The 21,180-nt window shown below is 39.7% G+C and overlaps 1 protein-coding gene across 4 annotated transcripts in view; it reads right to left on the reverse strand.

Moving 5' to 3' along the window:
- FOXP2 (forkhead box P2) overlaps nt 1-21,180 on the reverse strand; it is a 416,691-nt gene that overhangs the window by 349,745 nt on the left and 45,766 nt on the right. For all 4 annotated transcript variants that reach the window (XM_061373083.1, XM_061373082.1, XM_061373076.1 and 1 more), the window contains exon 2: nt 813-959. The gene's annotated coding sequence lies outside the window, so the exon portion shown is untranslated. The remainder of the gene's footprint in view (nt 1-812; nt 960-21,180) is intronic.

A 21,180-nucleotide genomic window follows, 5' to 3' on the forward strand; every position in this document is an offset into this window, starting at 1 on the left:
AGACTATAGCTTACCAAGCACTTTAAGCTGTACAAACTAGCACAGCTGCCAAAAGAAGTTATCATGCACTCCCCCACACTTTTGGCTGCTAATTCCCACCACTATCACCCTTTGTACCAGTCACAGCCCTTGGACAGCCATATGGGAGAAGGCTGGGATAAACCTAGCTGACAACAAAACTGCAGAAATAATTAGTTATTTTCAGCCAGAACCATTCTGCAAATTTGTGAACAGCTACACATGCTGAGGGAGAATGACAATATGGGGAGGGGAAAAGAAACTGGCACTGCTTCTTACACAGATGTGCCAGGTTAAAATGAATACTTAGGCTTAACTAAGTGTTCAGTGGAGAGACAGAAGCTACCCAGCACGTAATACTGAATTCCCTAGGCACTACTTTTAGGACACGTTGGATTGGCCTCTAGAGATGTCTGCTTCTCTCCTGATGACAAACAGAATCTAGGATGACTGAGACTTAGCTGCTTAGTTTCTATGTATCGAAATTAACTCAGATCTAGATGAATAGAAAATGGTTGAAAAACATGTCTGTGACTCTTAGAGCACTTCATTCCCATTAACAATTGCCATCTGGGGAGGGAAAAAGAAAAGTAGCATAGCTTACCATCACACAAAAAAAAGGAGAAGTACGTGTTTTCTGTATGCTCCACAGATTTATTCCTAAACCATATTTTACATCTATAAGCAATATGTTTCAATGACATGGTCCTGTATTCCTCCCACAGAGCATATGAAGAGCATATAAATCCACAGCAGAAACAGCCACAGCCACAGTTAGGTTATAAATCACTTACATTTCTTTGGAGTCACTCAGTCACCTTGCTGTGCTCTTGGAAGGGACGGTCTTTTCCTTTTTGCTCAAACTGGCTCTCCTTCCAGAAGAGTCTATCACCTCTACAGCAGATAAGGACAAAAGGTCCTTAACTTTCACTTGAAATTATCTAGGGATAAGAAGAAAAAGGAACACAGTAAGTGCAAGCATCTATATTGTGTTTTATAGCAAGGTATTACAATCACCTCTTTGAAACACACTTTGGGGGCCATTTTTACACACATGTACTACGCACCCTGGAAGAAATTGCACACATTCTACATGTTTCTTACCTTTTTTGTTAGAAACATGTAAAGTACTCGCTACTACTAAAATAGTCACCTGCTCCACTCGTGAGATTCCCAGCAACAAGACTGTATTATTTTAAAACCTGGAACTGTACAAATTATAGAATCATAGAATAGTTAGGGTTGGAAAGGACCTTAAGATCATCCAGTTCCAAGCCCCCTGCCATGGGTAGGGACACCTCACACTAAACCATGTCACCCAAGGCTCTGTCCAGCCTGGCCTTGAACACCACCGGGGATGGAGCATTCACAGCTTCCCTGGACAACCTATTCCATTGCCTCATCACCCTCACAGGAAAGAATTTCCTCCTTATACCCAATCTAAACTTCCCCTGTTCAAGTTTGAACCCGTTATCCCTTGTCCTGTCACTACAGTCCCTAATGAAGAGTCCCTCCCCAGCATCCCTATAGGCCCCCTTCAGATACTGGAAGGCTGCTATGAGGTCTCCACGCAGCCTTATCTTCTCCAGGCTGAGCAGCCCCAAAAGGTTTGGGCTCATACAGGATTTGAATCCGTGACCTCTCGCACCCTGAGCAAGAATCATACCACTAGACAAATGAGACAATTTCCTATTGCTGATGGTCTATTTTTCACCACCAAGAAATTTTTAATACTTTTGGAAGGGCTCAAGTAGGCAATCACAATTTGATGAACACAGGTTCACTGGAAACCATCTTGGCTCCCCATTATTGATAAATACTCTAATCTGAACCTTCTATTAAACAAAACAGCCCTCTCTTGCACTACACCTTACTGCTCAGAAGGTCCACGAAAACTCACCAGTCAGAGTCAAAACTATAAACTTAATGTCAAAAATTACTGGGAAAGGAGTAAGGAACAAAGCATAACATACCATCTGCCACTGTATTAATCCCCGTCTTTAAAAGCCTGCTCTACTTTGGTGTCCAGCACAGAACACACAACCCAACAGAACTAATTAGTGAAGGTTCAGAGAAGAAAACTGTACACAGAATCATAGAATCATAGAATAGTTACGGTTGGAAAAGACCTTAAGATCATCAAGTTCCAACCCCCCTGCCATGGGCAGGGACATCTCGCTCTAAACCATATCACCCAAGGCCTCGTCCAACCTGGCCTTGAACACTGCCAGGGATGGAGCATTCACAACCTCCCTGGACAACCCATTCCAGTGCCTCACCACCCTAACAGGAAAGAATTTCCTCCTTATATCCAATCTAAACTTCCCCTGTTTAAGCTTTAACCCATTACCCCTTGTCCTATCACTACAGTCCCTAATGAAGAGTCCATCCCCAGCATCCCTATAGGCCCCCTCCAGATACTGGAAGGCTGCTATGAGGTCTCCACGCAACCTTATCTTCTCCAGGCTGAACAGTCCCAACTTTCTGAGCCTATCTTCATGTGGGAGGTGCTCCAGTCCCCTGATCATTCTCGTGGCCTCCTCTGGACTTGTTCCAACAGATCCATGTCCTTTTTATGTTGAGGACACCAGAACTGTACACAATACTCCAAGTGAGGTTTAGAATGGTTTCCATATGAGGCACGCCACAACCATGAGGCACTTTAAGAAAGGGCTGTATAGAATATAGGAGACTACAAAAGCCGGAAGAGGTTGGAGAGGTTGCACAGACATCATCTATTCTCTATCCCTTTAACTCTGGGAACTGCCTAGTAAAACTCAAGTTCCAAAGAAAAAGCAGGAATCTGTTCTCCACAAAACGGGTAACAGAACTGTAGACTTCCTCCCAAGGATGCTTTTGATGCATGGAGTTTTTGTGAGTCAAAGGGAAAGTTGATGTATCCTTGGAAGACAGACTTCACCGGAGACAGAAGATGGCCTACGTGAACCACCGGTCTGAACCAGGATGACAATCGTATCTCCTTGTATATTCATTTATGCTAGTGCTAATTCAACAGATTCTAAGATCTATTTTACACTGATATATTCACTACACAAGAACCACAATTACTGCATTTGGTACACAGGCAGTCTAGTCTGACCTGTATTGGAAGTACAGGCTAGATCCTTTTCAACTGCAATGAGAATTCCCAGGGCTCTCTGTATTTTACTACATGCTTAATAAACGCAATTGACTTTTTAAAAATAGCATCATCACAGAAAAAAAAAGAAAACATCAGATGAGGTAGCAAAGTCTTACTGTAAAGCAGCAGTAGCCTTCCTCTCCCCAGTCCACAGTCCCAAAGCAGCCAGGGCAGAGGGCTACAAAGCAAGGTTCTGCTTCTCAAGTTGTCTGCTGGTCTCATGTGTTTGAGTCTGTAACTTCATCCATGTGTTCCCACTCAGTACAACACATACAAATGCAGGTCAGCATCTCCATGTCCCAAGTTTCATCTCAAAGCAAACCTTAAAAATCATATACTCTGTGTTCCAATATCTTCTCTTTTACTTTAATCTCTAGGATACAGCAGTGTTTCTGATTTATTTTGGGTAAGTGCAGATCAATTAAAATTCCTTCAGGGAAGCCTTCTGAACCAGCAGAAAGTGAATGACTGTCATCAGGAACAAACACTTTTTGCTGTCATGGACTGGCATGTCTCTTTTGAGCAAAAACTATGTTAATTAATTCTATCCATACCTACCAGGTGTACCAAAGGAATATAAGCTGTCCTTTCTGCTGTCTTGCTAGATACAGATCTTTGTGTCTGTGAACTGAGTATCCCTATATGGAGACTTATGCATTGGCACACTATATGAAGAAGCAGTCTGTACTAGCACAAAAAAAAAAAATAACAGGACAAAAATAACTTTGTTCAGACATCAGTATGCAACCAAAGTCCCTTTTGCAAGATGCACAAACTAATACCCTAACGTTCCACCCAAAAATCAAGAGATTTTCCACTCCATTTACACACAGACCTATTATCAATCTTTTTAGACCCTACAGTGAGGAATTTGAATTACTGATACTTTTTTTGGTCAGCTTGATATATTGGATCAAAGTGTGTTTACTGTTCTGTCTATTCCCCCTCATCACTTCTATGCTCTGCAAAAGAAGAGGCTGCTACGACGTTTGCTGTTCTGCTTGCTTCTGCAGCTCAAATGGCTACACTAAGGATGAAAGAAAATTCACTGTACAGTGTGCTAATGATCAAAGACCCATGCACTACTGGCCTATAGCAACATTTTAGGCCGCCTCTCCCTTCTACCATTTGTCCAACTTTCTGTTTAGAATGTAAAATCTTAAGGGTAAGAATATAATCCATCCAGCTCAAAAGGAATCCAAGTTCTGTTTGACATCCTCCACGTCACTCTGATACTAACTATAAATAAGTGCAAGCTGTAGCAAACAAGAACTGAATGTCTTAGAATTGATGCATGAGCAATGACAAGCTCCTTGCAAAACTGCAAGTTTTAGAGAAGTGGATTCCAGGTATACCATAGCAGATAAAACGCTAGTGCAGGATAAACCCAAAAAACTATCTGATAGCAGTAATAACAACAACACAGAATTATCATTGCCAGTATTTCAGTGGTAAGAAAGAATGCCATGAGAACAGATATTAGAAGGCAGCTACTGTCTGACAACCTACTGGTTGCCAAATAAAAGCTGTGATTCTCGCTCTTTCCATGCGTGGCTTCAAGTTACATGATTTGGCTCTCTCACACAAGAGCGCAGAAAGGGGCAAAAGCCGATGTGCAATTACCTCAGTTGCAAGTGCTGAGAATCGAGAGATACCCAAAAAATCGTGTAAACTAAGAATGCTTTTTCAACCACTTGTTATATAATCCCATCTGAAGGTTAAATGAGCATTCATGCCTGCTTTAAAATTTTATTCCATATATTCCCTAATTCAATTATACCCCTGGAAATCTACTTATACCATAGAACATATCAAAGATACAGGAAGAAATTTTTATATGAAGAATTTCTTAGCTTATGTTTTTTACTTCTGGAACAGCATAATGATACGAGTAACCAATAGACATAAACATATCCCAGAGTACACGTGTATCAGTTCGGGGTATTAAAAGCTATGCTGTGTGCAGGCTAACACCATTTCCATAAGTTACCTAAGACACAAAGTAAAAGCTATATATGGCAATGTGCTCTTATTAGCATTACTGTTATGTGACTTTGTTGGCAATTCATAAAGCCACAGCTGCATTACAAAGTCATCCCAAACATGTATTGATAAAATACTTTCTCTCACGACTGCCACGTATTTTTAGAGGGTGTTACATAAAAATGTGTTACAGTGTTTGAGGACTATACAAGCAAGTTTCTCTATTATTTTAGGATTAGATATCCTATTTACAAAAAATCCAGTGGCTCAGGTCTCTGACTGAATATGCTATAAAATTCCATTTTAAGAATCCTGTTAATTTTACTTTCACTATCTGTAGCCTATTGCATGAAACTAAGCAAAATACTAGAGGAGAATCTGGCCTGAAAGTATAGTGTATAAACAATCAAGGACTGGATTGGCGTTTTGGTTTGAGACTGAATAACATTTGCTCTTGTATGTAACTGTATAGTTAGCCTAATGTAGTATTACAATCATGTGTCTTTAGTACCGTGTTTATCTAAAAGCGTTTACCAAGAAACCTTATCTCACAAAAACATAAAACTCACAAAACCAATCACTGCTTTGCTAGTGAACGCTGAAACCTCTGTTAAGAAAGACGTATTAAAATACTGCCACAAAAGACACAAATGTATCTGTGCAAATGTCCTCCCCAGCTGATCTCTGGTATCATTGTCCTAATTTGGAAAAAAGATAATGAGAAAACAACAGATGAGTCACAATGTAAGTAATTCAAGAAGTAAAGGTGTTGCACTTCAAAATTCACGTTGTGCTGTTCAACTGAAAGAAGCTGTTTGGTTTGTCTGCAGTTAAAGGAAGTTTACTGTGCTATTATTAAAGAAACAAGACTTCAGCAAACATCAGAGTTGGTATTACTTCCTTTCTCTCACATAATAAAAAGAGAAAGGACAAATTACGTATCTACAGGTAAAATGGCCGTTCTAGTACAAGAGCCAATGCATCGGTCCCATTAAGATAAACAATAATCATGCCTCTTCTTTGATACAGATCTCCTGCAGGACCTGAAAACACCTACTAAAATTTGTAATATTTTAAAATCTAGTCCCCTCACCAGTTGCATACTGAACTCTTCAAATCTTCTGGATTTGGATCAACATTAAGAGTTAGAGAAATACTCCTTGTTTCTCTTGCAGATTTATTCAATATTTATTCAAAACATAGTGAACAGAAATACAACCTTAAACTGAACTGTAGGAGGATGGACCAGCATTAAAACAAAGGTAAGACCTGTGTCTAATTGCTTGCATGGTTAGGTGTCTACCATCCCAAAGTAAATGCTATATGCAAGAGAGATGACAGAAGACACAGGCTACCTAGCTCTATCAGGCAATCTGCCAACAAAGATACAATGCTGGATTCTGGACAACCAGATGAAATGATTGGTAAACAGTTGTTAAAGCAATATCTAAGCTTGGGAAGGTTAAACAGATAGCAGTAAACTTGCATAGTTCTTCTTGTGGCAAATATGTCTATTTTTCTCCAACTATCCCCACTGGGAAGAGTGCCACCTCCTTTATCTGATATTCCTTCCAGCTCTATCTGCCCTTCTCTTTCCAATGCTAGGCCACCATTCGACTCAGGCATATAGTGCGATCTGAAGAGATGAATACTGAGCGCTTCGGTGTGATTCCAGACATGCAGAACCACACACAACTCGGGCATCAGGGCACCGAAATCACCACCACCACTGACACAATAGCAGGAATTCAAGCTTTGGTTTTTAATCCACCTCATTTCTAACGGGTCTTGATCCCAATTACCTGAGAGAAGACCACTCAAACACACAGTAAGGCTACAGTGCTGCAGGAGGCTAGGGGGTGCAGAAGGTTTTTGCAGAGGGAAAGATATGACAAATTATGTAAAACTCCATTTGACTTTTTTCCCCTATGTCTCCTTTCACTCTTGTATTTTGCCTCCCACTCTTAGTTTTGCTGAAAACAAGCTCCCCTTTTTTAGCCCTGCAAGAAACAAACACGTGAATGGAGCCAGCAGGGACAGGAGCACAAGAGGCGAGCATTCAGTGACAGCCAAGATGCCTCCTTGTCACCTTAGGCAATGCCTGGGCATGGAAGGGCTTAGATGGGATGGAGCGAGGTCAGTAATGCTAAAGCCAGAAGTACAAGGGCATGTGGTTTGTAAAATAGTCTATGATGATAAAACTCTGGAGACTGCGACAGGCCAAACAGTAGGAGCATATGTTTATTTGAGGGATGATTTAAACTGTTACACAAAAGAAGGAAAACCTAATCTAAAGATGTGAACACCACTGTGACTGAATGGATTTGCTCATGTGGACATATTTGCCTGCTCTTGTGTGCTGTAAACAGGATGACATCCTTGGGACATCTTCAAATCCAGCATTTCCCTTCCGAGCTTTGGCAAATTGGGATGTAATTATATGTTCAGATACACTGTGGAGTTTTCTAGGGGAGCCTGACTTATTTTATTGTCATTGTTACATTGGCCGGTACGTGCTTATTTCACAAAGCAGTGCAAGTTAACTTTCTGAGTAATTGTTACTTGTCTACTTCATTTCACACATGCAGAGCATACAGTGGTCTAGAGCAGGTAAAGGCAAGGATTTCCAGGAAGGATACAGCAACACAATGATACAAGGTGCTCTAAACTGGGGCTGAAGCAGTCCTAACTTCCCTCACCTTCCTCTTCAGCTGCAGATTTTGGCTCCTTCCTTGTGCTTGCTTGAAAATCTGTGCAATTGCAAAGTGAGACAGATCAGGGAGTTCAATTATTTGAAAACAGTCCTGCAAAACAAGTTATCAGCTTTTGACCAAATGGGGACATCCCTGCCACAGCCAGAGAGGAGTGGGGAGATGTGGCCTGGATAAAGGTAGGACATACAACTGTGAGGTGGCTTGGCTCACACTGCTGAGCAGCTCACCCTGTGCGACCTGGGGTGTAGACTGATGAACACTTCATCCAGTGGCAGAGGCACCACATCCTCCTTCCCAGCACTGGAAACTGAGCTGTGCCAGGGCACCTGTGCATGGAGCTACGTGATCAGCCATGCCATGGAAGTAGTCGGGATTAGATTTCCCCCCGCAAACCGATGCATGAGTATCTTCAGAGGTATGGCAATGAGGGGAAGGAACCAAAAGATGCTTAAGCCAGTACTACTACTAAAGCAGCGTTTACCACCCCATGATCTGATTAGCTATGGACTCCAGCAGTCAAAAGCTATCAGGTATCACTGCAGCCTACCAAGTGCCATTGTCCGCAGCTGCCTCCCCCTCCGCTCATCTCCAGCCTACAAAGGCTCACTATAAACAAGTGCGAAACCCCACACTTCATATGAGATGGCGGTGCAGTCCTCGGGGCACAGATGTGGGCTCCATGACTAGGACAGGCTGCAGCAGGGCAGTAAGTACTATAGCATGAAAATGCAACAGCTGCTGGTTTTGATTTACATGTCTTAGAACTGGGCCCCATTATTACAGTGGACATACACCAGCCTGGCATGCTTTGCCATATTATTGTTATATTTGTACAAAGGTATGCACACACTTGTGATCAATTCTCTCACTAGGCCATTGTTAGCATTTATATTACAAAGTGAAAACTAAATCCAAGTAAGAGGTTGGGTTTTGGCCTTAAGATTAAACAATTTTATTTAAATTCCAGAAAGAGACCCTAAATTCTACTTTATATCACTCTTAATTTCAATCATATTTGATTTTTATGATGTAACTATCACATTTCTTCCAGATAACAAGGCTGTACTTTAGCAAGTACAAAGTACACAACACACACATACATTGTCTACACCATTCAGAGTGCACATAAAAAACTGTGGTCCACCATTCTACTGAACTATTGTCCACCTTTTAATAGTTTAATACACAGAGGAGGGCAACCATTAAATGAAACCTTAATATGAGCTATCACTTTGTAAACAGAGCTGCAAGTATGGTATGTCTGAACTCACAGTTCAAGAAATCCTGTTTTTCATATTTAGTAATTTAGATTTGCTAAAGTATTAATTTTCTCCATAATAAAAAACAGTAAAATAACAAAAAAGAAAGAAAAAAAAAAGAACCAACCACTTAGAGAAAACAGGGGGGAAATACCTTATCTGCATTTCTCTTGCAATTCCATTTGGACAACAGTATTTCCTAAACGTAGCCTATTCACTGTTGGATATGTAATTACCTTCAGTTCATAGTCTAGACATTAATGCTTTCGTAGTATTTAAGACTCCTTGTAACATGCTTGGTGCTTTAAGTAAGCAAAGCTAAATCTTGACCAGATAAATTAGCAAAGAATGCAATAAAAGCTGCAATAAAAGAACTTTATCCTCCAAACCTTCAAGTTGCTGCTAAATGAGATTTCTTTGAAATGCAGATCAGTTGAACTAGATTAGTGAATTTTAGCTCCTGTCAACATCATAACAAAATACAAATACAATTGTTCACTGGCCTTATCTCCATGCTTCCATCTGCTGCCCTGTTATTTACTTTCCTTGATTTACTATGCAGATCTAAATAAGACACATCAAGGAGAGCTTACAACACAATGGCTTCTTAAGCTTTACATCAAGGTATTTGAAACTGAAGCCCTGAAAGGGCTGCCATCAAAGACATATCTCTAATGAACTTCCATATCAGAGAAGGTTTGGTATTTAATACTGCTGTGAAAAGGAAAAGCTACAAATCAGAACAGCCTATGAAGGAAAATGTCTGCAAATCTTGATGAGATTAGCACCAACCAGAATTAGTATCCTAATAAAAATGATATCTGGTTCCTTGAAGAGTTAAACTCCCAACCTTTGCAAAAATAATGCCTAGTGTCAGAATGGGAAAACTCAGCTTACAAGGTTGAAAGGTCAGGGCAGTATTCTTTTTCCTCCACAAAATGTTCAAAAAGCATTTCTGCTCGTGGCTTCATTAAGCTACTGTTGACAAACTAGCCTTGGAATTAAATAATTAACACAGTGCTACAATGGTACTTTGGGCAACAGCAGGATTTTACAGTGTCTTTAAAAAAAATTAGCAACAACTTCATGGCAAAACAACGTAATCTAAAATGACAGCATGCAACATTTGTTCATCAATTTTACTATTTCCCTTTCTCCCCCACAGCAATCTATGGCAGTGCAGAATAAAATCTCCTGTCAGTTTGCTTAAAAAAACAACTCTTAAGCGCCATTTCTATTACATGCCACAGCCCTACTCGTGAAGTGCAATAAATGATGAAGTTTTGTCCTCATGATTTAAACTCTCTCTGTAAATCTGATAGATTACACAAATATAAACAGCTTGAAAGTTTCCACAGCCCACACGTAATCTTGTGCAGTAAACCGTCAGTTCTCGCAGCATGCTGCCATTTGACAGGAATTTTTTTGCTAGGCACCAAATTCCATAAACAAATGATACTTTTCTTTCTTAAGAAAGCATTTCAATCATTTATGTTCTTCTATAGCAAGAGAAGATCCCACAAGCATGTTCCATACCGTGGATCAATCAGCTCCAAACCGAAGTAGACATGTTGTATGCTCCAGTGCCCGGAAATCATGCTGCAGGCTTACCAGATGATGAAAACAGAGGTATGCAGCGTAGGGGAGCCCCACATGGCACCCGCTGGCTTCTGGGCATGTCAAACTTCACAACTGCCCTACAGTCAATGACAGCAAACACCTTCCCTTCTCGCCTCCAAACATCTACTTGTCTTTCTACCCTCCTTCCAAATTACAGGCAGTCTTCCAGAAACAAAGCCCCCAAACAGAAGCAGCATCCCATGGCTATACTGCAGAAACCGCAGTTGTCTTTGCTAGATTTCCTTTCATACGGGCGATATTCCAGGCTTGCTTATTGCCACGGGAGACCACTACCTTTCCTTGTTTAATGAAATGACAAAACAACAGATTTGCATATGCAGAAGCAGGTGCTGTTAACAGGTTTGACTACTCTTGACCTAAAGCATATAAAAAAGATTTATCAACAACAGCTGTCCCTAAGGTATTTGGGCTCTGACGGGCAGTCAAAACTTTACCATCTGCACCGCCGTGTGTTAAAAATGACAATCTGAATTAAAAGCTGGTCAACAAATCTCATATAACTAATGCCTTCCGTATCCCCATCCATATGTTGAATTCCCTAGATACACAACACTTAGATTATCTATTATAAATACCAGTCTTTAAACCTAAATAAAATAAGTCAATCTGGGAAGACGTGAAAAGTAAGTCTGTGGGAGTTGCTACTTATTCACGAAACAAGCGTCTGAATAATAGTTTGAACATACCTAAGTTTGAATTGCTTCAACAATTTCTCATCAGGGTATAAGCATCTATTCTTTTAAAAAAGCACTGTATCTCTTTTCAGAATTAAAAAATTGCCATAAATATTTATGTAGGCTAGTTTGAGCATTTACAGTGGCACAGCATTGTTTAGGCTGTGGATTATTAACCAATACAATTTTTGTTTAGCTTAACTTCTCTGAAGCCTGTCTTAAATGCCTTGACAAAAAAACCCGATTGACAGCAAAACATTTCAGAGCATCTCTGTGCTCTCTGCACAATGAAGGTATCACAGGGAAGTGAGGTTTGTGGGTTTTGTTCTGATTTTTCCATCTGAAGGGGAACTGGTTTTTCCCCTGGACCAGAGGAAGGAACCTGAGAGTCTGAATATGACCCCTTGGTGAACACACAGTGACTTGGTCTGGAGCTATGCTAGCAGAAGGTAGCACCATATGCCCCGAGCCCCAACTTGGATGCTCTTTCTACAGTCTAATGTGCTTGTCAAAAGATGTTAAAATCACAGATTTACATTCTCTGAATAATCTTTATTATGGTACAAAGTAAAAAGGAAGGATAATACAATTTATCATGACTTATATAAACTAGCATCCAAAACATATTTAAACTGTGAGATCTTTTTTTGCTGGTGAACAGTTTCTGAGGTGTTTAAAATTACAGAGATCTTGTGTCTGGTATCAGTCACAGCTGTTATAACTCTTCTTGATTACAAACTAACTACATAATAAACTACAGCATTCATAAATTTTGTTATGAATATGGAAAAATACAGCTCATGAACTGAAAATGAATGAAAATCACTCCACTGAATTTCAGTTAACTTTTAAGATATATATATATTAGGGGTTTTTAAGATTTAAAGCACCAGAGATCTCACCACCGTAATCCAGGCAAGAAAAATTCTAAAATAAGAAAAAAACAATCCACGGAGCACATACCGGAAGCGAATTTAAAATAACAGAAAATGTGCTTCACAACATTTCTAATGATAGTTTTAAATGTGGTGGCACATGTGAATTTAAGCACTTTGTGTTTTGTTCCTTGGTTTTTAGAAGAAAGAGAAGTATTTTGTTTTAAACATATAAATATATATATATATATATATATATATATATATGCCCGGATATATCTGCAGGCACTGCTGAAAGACAGGAGGTACTTTTTTCTCAAGTGAATAACAAAACTATCTTGCAGAATTTCATGAGATTCAAGTAATCTTTCAAACAGTCACCATTTCTTGCAAAAACAATGCAGGCTTGGAAAAAAAAAAAAAAAGAAATACAATTTATTTACTCACTAGGTTGTAACTGTCTGTTGAGAGCTACAGTGATCCCCTCAAGAGCATAAATATTTAGACAAATTTTAAAACGTGTATTATATACTTGACAGAACGTATTTACATGACAGCTTAAGCAATCTGATCAGAAATATTTCCTCTATAAAACAAAACCAAGTTAGGGGAAAAAAAAAAGGCAGCTCAGCCATGTAAAGAGGCTTGAGATTAAAAACACAACCATTTAGAAACAGATTAGCCATTTAAGTGTTTGCGTCAAAACTGCGATAACCTTCATCCTACTTCCCAATTCACTGGATCCTATGTATGAGTTTATGAGAACTGCTGAGGAGCAGCACAGGGCATTAACTCTGTGTCTTCTTTTACTAAGCTATTTAATTGCCTGCTCTTTATCTGTTGCCCTGCGCTCCCACGGGTGCCACATCCCTGGCAGGCAGGACTGCCACGGCATAGGGGGATGCCCATCCTACCCAGCTACCCTGGGCAAGACCACAGACTGGGAGGAAGGGTATCACCGCTCTCCTGCATGGCAAAAGCTGGAAACCAGATCCTTTGCACAACACTGCCACGGTGATGTCCAAAAGTAACAGGGATGGGAATAAGGTGGAAATAAACCTTATGCGCTTTACTGGCACTTGGTGAGGGTGGATTGTGCCATCTCCCTAAAGCCCAGCACAGCTCAGGAGACACGCCTACTGAAGGAGCTGAGGGCTCATTTATCCCTCCACTGATCTACTGTTCTTTATCTTGGCTGTATTTAAATGAGTTCCATATTTTGGCATCAGACTTTGTGCTTCCAGGTCTGGCTTGCAAGCACTAACAAGTACATTCATCAAGCCCAGCTTTAAACCACCACAGCCATATGGGGAAATCCTCCCCGCTTCAGACCGTGAAAAGCGTGAGACTCGGGACCTCAAAGTGGTCAAAACCCACTGCCAATGCATGAGAAACATGCACAGAAAAAAAAACCCTAGTAAATACACTTACAGGCATAAACACTCAGTGTGTTCTGTGCTTTTGAAAAGGGAGACAAGCTTTTTAAGGAAAACAGAGCTAGCCCAGTGCAGCCATCAGACCCTTCAACCTCAACTGCTGCCACCAAGCAGCAACTTACCAGAAAAAAAGGTGTGAAAGGTTTGTATGAATACATGTATTGAAAACCTACCATGTGAGCTACTTGGAGGACCTTTTACATCCCTGTGCTGGAAACGGGTATCTCAGGGTAACTACATAGATTGAATGAAGATGCAAAAGCAGAGACAGAAGAGATTAGCAAGGAGCAGACCCAGCATCAAGCTGTAAATTGGAAATACCTGGTGAAATAAGTTAGGTTTGGACCACCTTTACTTACTGTTAGGCAATACTAAAATCAGATTAATCGTGCTTAACCTTAAACATCCAAGTAGGATGTAATCCATCACTACCTCATGCAGAGCTCCCAGCAGAGCTTGTGGCTCTCCCCTGAAGGGGGAGCCAGGCAGAGCCGGTGCTGTCCTGGTTAAGGAGCGCCAGTGAAGCAGCCAAGGTTTGAAAGGATGAATCCAGACACTGCTAGGAAGCATCACAAAAGCAAGTAGAACACGAGGACGATTTTATTTGGAAGAGAGAAGGAATTGTTGGATGCTTTCTAAGCACAATGCAATTTGATTTTGAAAAATAATCAACTTTAACAGAAAAAATCTTCTGGCTATTAATGTCGAATACTGTGAACTTAAAGGGGAGCTTACTAAGTTAGTTCACATAAAGAACATAACATGTTTGGCTATATTTAGCTATAATTTTCAACATTTTAAGAAATCAAAAGCTAGGAAATAGTGGTGAAGTGCTGAGGATATTTGGTTTTGAAAGCCCCAAAACAAAAAGCAACGAAGTCCCAGCACACAGAGACACCACGTATTGGTGGACTATGAAAACATACTACTTGTCAAATGATTTCCTATTCTACCTTTTTTTCAACTTATAAAGCAAGCATTCAGATTTAATATTGAAAACTCATGCCTTTTGTAAAAATATGTGTGCCTCATAATGCACATGGAAAGATTTTTCACAAGGAACTGTTTACTTAATATATTAAGTAGCATGGAGATGTAATCTTTATGTTTACAGCATATTAAATCTGGATTATTAATATTTTATGTTAAAATAGGGTGGGCAACTGGTGAATTTTCAGGTATTAATATCCCTACTGAAGTCTGTTTCCTTTTGTTTAGCTACAGCAATTCTCTTTTAAGTTTTAAAAGTGGGAATCTTAAAAAGTGGAAAAATACAACTATAAAATGTTCTTTATTTGCAATTAGATTCGAAGGTTGCAGAATACTGTATCTGTCCCAATTTTACAGAACCGCTTAAGGCATCTGCCAACCAAGTTTCAAGAGGATTAGCTGTAATGAAAATGCAACATATGTAAATACAACCACGTATTTAAATGTCAAATATTTCAAACACAATAGAAAAATTACAAATTCAAAATTATCTTTCCAAACATGTAATTCTATCAGCTCCTTCCATGAAAGATAAAAACTTGGAAACAATTTTTACTGTGCAAAACACACTATGTGGCAATACTTTAACTTAGCCTCCTTCATGTACCTCATTACTGAACTGAACGGGGATATTTTTATGAACACACAGCATACTCCACCTTTAACACCAATTCCACATACTTCAGATTCACCTTGTAAATCCAGAAGAATCTTGTTCTTTGTGCCAAAACTAGCAAAAACAAGGTATAGTATGAACTTTGAAAAGCACCTTTTCCTTTATGCACTTTGGGTATCTTGTTTACTTGACATGATGTATAATACTAGCACAGGAAAAAGAATGCAATTACACAAGAAAATAAAACCATGAAGCTAAAACTCCTATGACTTCAGAGACATTTTTCTCATCTCTGGATGTGGTACAACCTTGCTGTGAACTATTAGGTTTCCACTACTTAGAGACAGACGGTTTCATACCGCTCAACAGAGATTACTGCTGTCTATCTAAATAGGGCTTACAGTGGCATCAGCATATTTTATTAACTCAGAACCATAAATCCTATTCTTGTATGCTCTCAAAGACCAATACTCCTAGGGTCAGTTAAATTTACAACAGCGTGGCACCTACCAGGAACAAGCTTCAAAGTACAGATATGTTCCTTTGCAATAGCAAACTCGGAACTTCTGATACCTATTGAAAGTTTAAAAAGCAATACCCCACCCTTAATATTACACAAGAGTTTTCCCAGCAGATTTTTAGCTCACTGAAAACATTACACATTATCCCAATGTACTTTTATAATGCCTCACAACACAGGTTTTCTTTGTGTTTCAAGAATCCTCCCTCCTTTGCATGATAAGCATGGTATTTGAAGGTGAGCAAATCTTAACATCTGCTCTTCCACGAAGCTTTATTTAAAAAACAGAGGTTGTTACCACGGTTCTACAATTTGGGGATCTGATTTTAAAGCAATAAACCAATTTTAAACAAGATCTTCTCCAATTGCAGACTGTTCACTATTTTATCTTATCCTTATTGTAACGCAACACTATTCAGTGGAACTTCACTCTCAAATAACAATTTAACAATTCAATGCTATCACTGCTATGAGGAGAAAAAGAAAGTGAGCTTTGAAGCTATTTGATCTCTTCATATCAAAATTGCAGCCTTGTACCTATTTCAGAATGTACTTAATTTGCTATTTTGTCGCAAAACAGTAAGAAGACTACAAAAAGCAAAGAGCCAGAAGTAAACATTTTGATCCATCTAATTCTCTTTTAAAAAACAAGACTCCTGCTGCTCTTTTTTAGAAAAATATCTTGACATTTAAAAACAAAAATGAATGCATGTGTGTGACTTGTTTGTATCACATAGAAACAATTCCCTCCTAAACACAGAAAGCAGATTTTTCTTTTGGTAGCTTATGAAGGATATTTAAGGAAATGCTGAAAACACTTAGCAAATCTTTTGACAATTTAGAATGGTGATGTGCATCGTATGTAGACGTCTGAATACGAAGCATCAACTCAAAACAAGCATGCAATTTTAGCGCATAGAGAATGGAAACGGTGCAATTATACTGCATGCAAGAAGGTAGGTGCTGCAGTATCATACGGTGTATCACCAGGATGTGGGAGAAGTGCCGAGTCGGAAACACTGAGGACTTGCCATGGTGTGCATGCCAGCAAAAATATGGTTTGGAAGGAATTAATAAAGTGGCTGGCTCTCAGAAAAAAACCTGTGTACACTAAATGCTTTAAGCATGAAGGCTTATGATAAATACGAAACTCAGCTATCCAAGTAAAATCACACAGAAGCTCTTTTCTTCAGATGCATTCCATCCTGCATCTACATGAACTCCATGCTGGCTTTGAGCAAGCCACAACCTGTGGTTTCTTATGCCTCAAACTCAGTTATTAGTAGGTTTTTCAGCTCAGAGATTTCCCAGTTGGGCAACTCTGCCGCTGTTTTACAGGGACACGGCCCTCAGAGATACAGTGACCACCCACAATCATGCAGGTGATTTTCTGAGGCCTACCAATGCTCGCAAGGTTGGCTCTTGCTCACTACTTCCACACAGGGAACACTCCCCACCTCCTCTCTCCCTGCCTTTCTGCATCACTCACTGGTACTCACTGCTTACCTTATGCTGTCTACAACGATCTCATACACCTCTGTGAGCCAAATCAATTCACAGAAATGGCAGAATGCATATTCAGGCTTTTGCTAGGCTGGCTTTCCACTGTTTTGCTGAGTTAATCTGACCCAAAGAGGGGTTTGCTGAGTCCCAGATCCAGTCCAAAAGAGGCTGCAAGCCTACATACGTGAGAAGAAGGAAGGGAAGGGCAGGGCAGGCTAAGGCCAATGGCCCAGGGGGAAACATTTCCTTTAAAAAATGGCAACAGCCTATCATAAGAAGTGTTGAAACTACAATCACGCTCCAAAACTGACTCTCCAGTTCATCACTTACAATGAACCTATTTCTAGTTTGTTCATATATTCCCTCTTTACTTAATCAAGCACAGGAGCTTTTTTCCTCCCAAATCCCAGCTCAGACTTGATCTCAGAAAATGCTGGGTCTACTATTCTGTATATGTCATCAGAATATTGGCTATCCACTAGCTTCAACACCTACTGCCAAACATGTGCAGATCCACACTTCTTTCCATCCTCATGATGGTCCCTAGGTAAGACATGATGGTCCCTAGAGAGCCAGGTGCCTTCACAGCATCCTCTAATTGAAACAGCTGTCATATGCTCAACAAAAAGCTTTATTTACTAAAAGCCTACACATAAAGTATCAGTAAATCACAACACTACCCAATGGTCTCTGTGCAGATCAGGGGATAATTTGAGGGTTACAGTCAAAATGCTATCTGATGTGTCTCACAGTAAACAGTATCTACATTTGTGTATCATTTCCTTCCAGTTTACACAATGGAAGTAAGTGCTGGCTTTGTAAGTTATTTGTTTGTTTATGTACTTAGGAGAGGTGGGGAGGAAGCAGAGAACAATAAAGGGGGGAAAAGAGCATTTTACTGAGCAACTCTGTGTCCCATTATACCGACTGCTCTTAGATTACCAAACAATTACATACAGTTACATGCAATCAGCTGTTATACTCACAGCCTGTGTTAAACTGCAAAAAAAGGGGACTGGGTTAGGGGGGGGAAAGACTACTTTGTCGCTAGTGTGTGCAAAGGCTACTGCAAGCCACTGAGAACTCTTAAATCATTTTAATGAGTTCTTGGAAGAAAGGTCTCATACTTCCTGAGAGTAAAAGAGCAGGAACTTCAGCAGAGAGGTGGTATTTTGGCATACATTTGGAGAACTAAGCACTATTTAGTCCTGCTAATAAACTGCAAGCAAGACTCCTAGGTAGACATTACCAAAAGGTTATCTTCGAAGTTGTAATGGTCAAAGATCTCAGGAGATAACAGATGGGCAACACAAAATTATGAAAGTAGTAGAGACAGGTTTCACTGCTGACATTGACAGGTTTCCAGGCTACTACCTAGCTCCTAATAATAAAGACAAAGCATTTTGTCATTGACAACAACTAGAAAAGTAGTTGTTCAAGCTTTCAAAGCCTGAAACTGATCTTTGAAAGGTTTTCAGAAGAACACAGCTTGTTATAGACCTCCCAACTCAAACCTTGAATATAACAACTCTCCTTCACGGAAACGTGGCTTTCAAGAATAATGTATCCTCAAGCTAGAAGTAGACGCTGCCAAGTGCAACCCAAGATTCTACTTGGACATTACACACTGTATATGGCTAAAGAATCTGCAGGAGGCTGCAGATCTAGATCTACACACACATCAAGCTGCTGATGCGTAAGTTTCCTGACTGGTTTATTCAGTCCATTTTGATTCTCCCCACTCACAGCAAAGCACAGGCCAATTTTTTCACCCACATCAAATATCCACAGTTTTTCCACAGAAGCATCTATAATCTCTCCTTGACAGCCACGTTAGTTCACTATTAATAGTACTACCTGTGGTACTGGGAAGATGTGGATGCTCTACACTACACAATATCCAGAAAAGTTGTATGTAAGATACTGTTCTGAGCACGAGTACATTTTAATGCAAATTCAGGCATTAATGGCAAATTAAAACTTCAATATGATGACAATAGTGATTCATGAAAAGTCTAACACCTTATAAAATAATCTAAGATGATAGAAATCATGTCCACAGGAAAAAGTCCAAGTTTCTTCTTTCATCTTACCACAGTCCCAAAGATCCTTCCTATCACGTGACAGTCTTAGCTGTCTACCCTCTGAATTTCTGGAACTACAAGAACTACCTGCAAGACATCTCCACAGTAGATCTTAGCACAACTGTTCTGCAGGTGACTGCAGCTGCAATCCTATTGCATCTCCTTGCTGAGCACAGTCCTTCATGACCGCCTTCCTTCCCAGCCTGCTCCCCTCCACGTTTACTGGCTGGCTGGACTGTTTGAGAACAGCACAAGTCAACAGAAAACTAACACCATAAATAACGCTACAAAAAGTAATGCATATTTATTAACTTAATATGCTGAAGTGACTTCGTGAAGTCTAAGAAATAGTGGAGTTGATGTACAGCAATTAGGCTACACTGAAGTTAGACAGGATCACAGAGTTTACTGAAAAAATCAGTTTAAATTATTCTGTATCAGTAATCTCTATATTGCTACTTTTTCTCAATCTCCAGTTTCTCTTATGTAATGTTTCATTCCCTTGTTTTAAATTTACGGAAGCATCTCTCAGATCCTCCCTCTGATGATTCTATTTTCCCAAGGTCCAGTGTGTTCTGGGTTCAAATGTTGGCTCACCTTTTGTATCTCCTTCAGAAAGAAGGGCAGCTTTCACATAGTCCAAGCTACAGCTTTCCCACTTTCACTCTTCCATTCATATTCTCTATCATTATGTTTAACAGAATGAAGAAACACTGCAGGTTCCTACTGAACAAAGAGATTTACAACAAAAATAGAAAACTGAGATGGCATTAAGGCACTGGAGTTTATAGGCAGCTGCAGGAGACAAGAGCATAAGAACACCCAGGAAAAAGGAAGGTATGATATTAAATGCCAAGGGAGTACTCTCTCAAAAATCCTTAGAATTTCTCCTTTTTGCTGTCCCCAGTGCCCAGCAGTCAAAGGCCTTCTGATGTAAAATATTTCACGGGTATGTCAAGAAGCTCTGCACAGAAACAAGGGATTTTATTATAAGCCAACGAGATCTAAAAATACGCTATTTCTCTTGTAGGAATTTTTTTTTTACTAGCTTATAACTTTTTAGTTTAGACCAATGAAGTTTGTACAACTGAGATTCACTGTGGTGTTGCCAGTTCTCAAAATGTTACTACAAATATTTTTATACCGGCTTTCATACACCCCATGTAACTGCAAAAGAACTTCATGCTAACAAAAATACCCTAAAAATCTGTGCTTGGTATCAGGGAGAAGTAAAGTTCAAAAATATGCATCTGAAGTCTTCAACCTACAAACAAGGTTTTTAAAAGTATCAAAAAATAACGAAAATGTCATACATTCTGAGGCCTCTGAATTTTACATGAGTTCCTAAAAGCATGTGAGAACACTGTTTGAAATGACTGAATTCATCTTACTGTCCCATTCTGTTTCTGAAACGGACACATGTAACATTCTTTAAATAACTGGGACCCAGACAGAAATGAAAAACTGGTGCTTTTTTATATAAAAAGAAACTCATTTGTCACAAGGTATAAAGAGCAACACAGAAAGCCAAGCATAAGCTGGAAAGAAAGACAGACTGTGCATGTCCATACCAAGCTATAGGGGTCACTCTCAGAGCTAACTAACGCATCCAAGTTTACGACGTAGGATGTCTACAGAAGGCTGGCATCAAAGACTATGGTTGCACAGTTAAGGATTTTAACAGGCTTTGGCTTGTATTCTATACTGTTTTAACAACATTACATC

Source organism: Neopsephotus bourkii, unplaced genomic scaffold (genome assembly GCF_033783945.1).
Source record: "Neopsephotus bourkii isolate Nb327-2 ecotype Australia unplaced genomic scaffold, CSIRO-AGI_Nbou_v1 NB_1624, whole genome shotgun sequence".
Lineage (NCBI taxonomy): Eukaryota > Metazoa > Chordata > Aves > Psittaciformes > Psittacidae > Neopsephotus > Neopsephotus bourkii.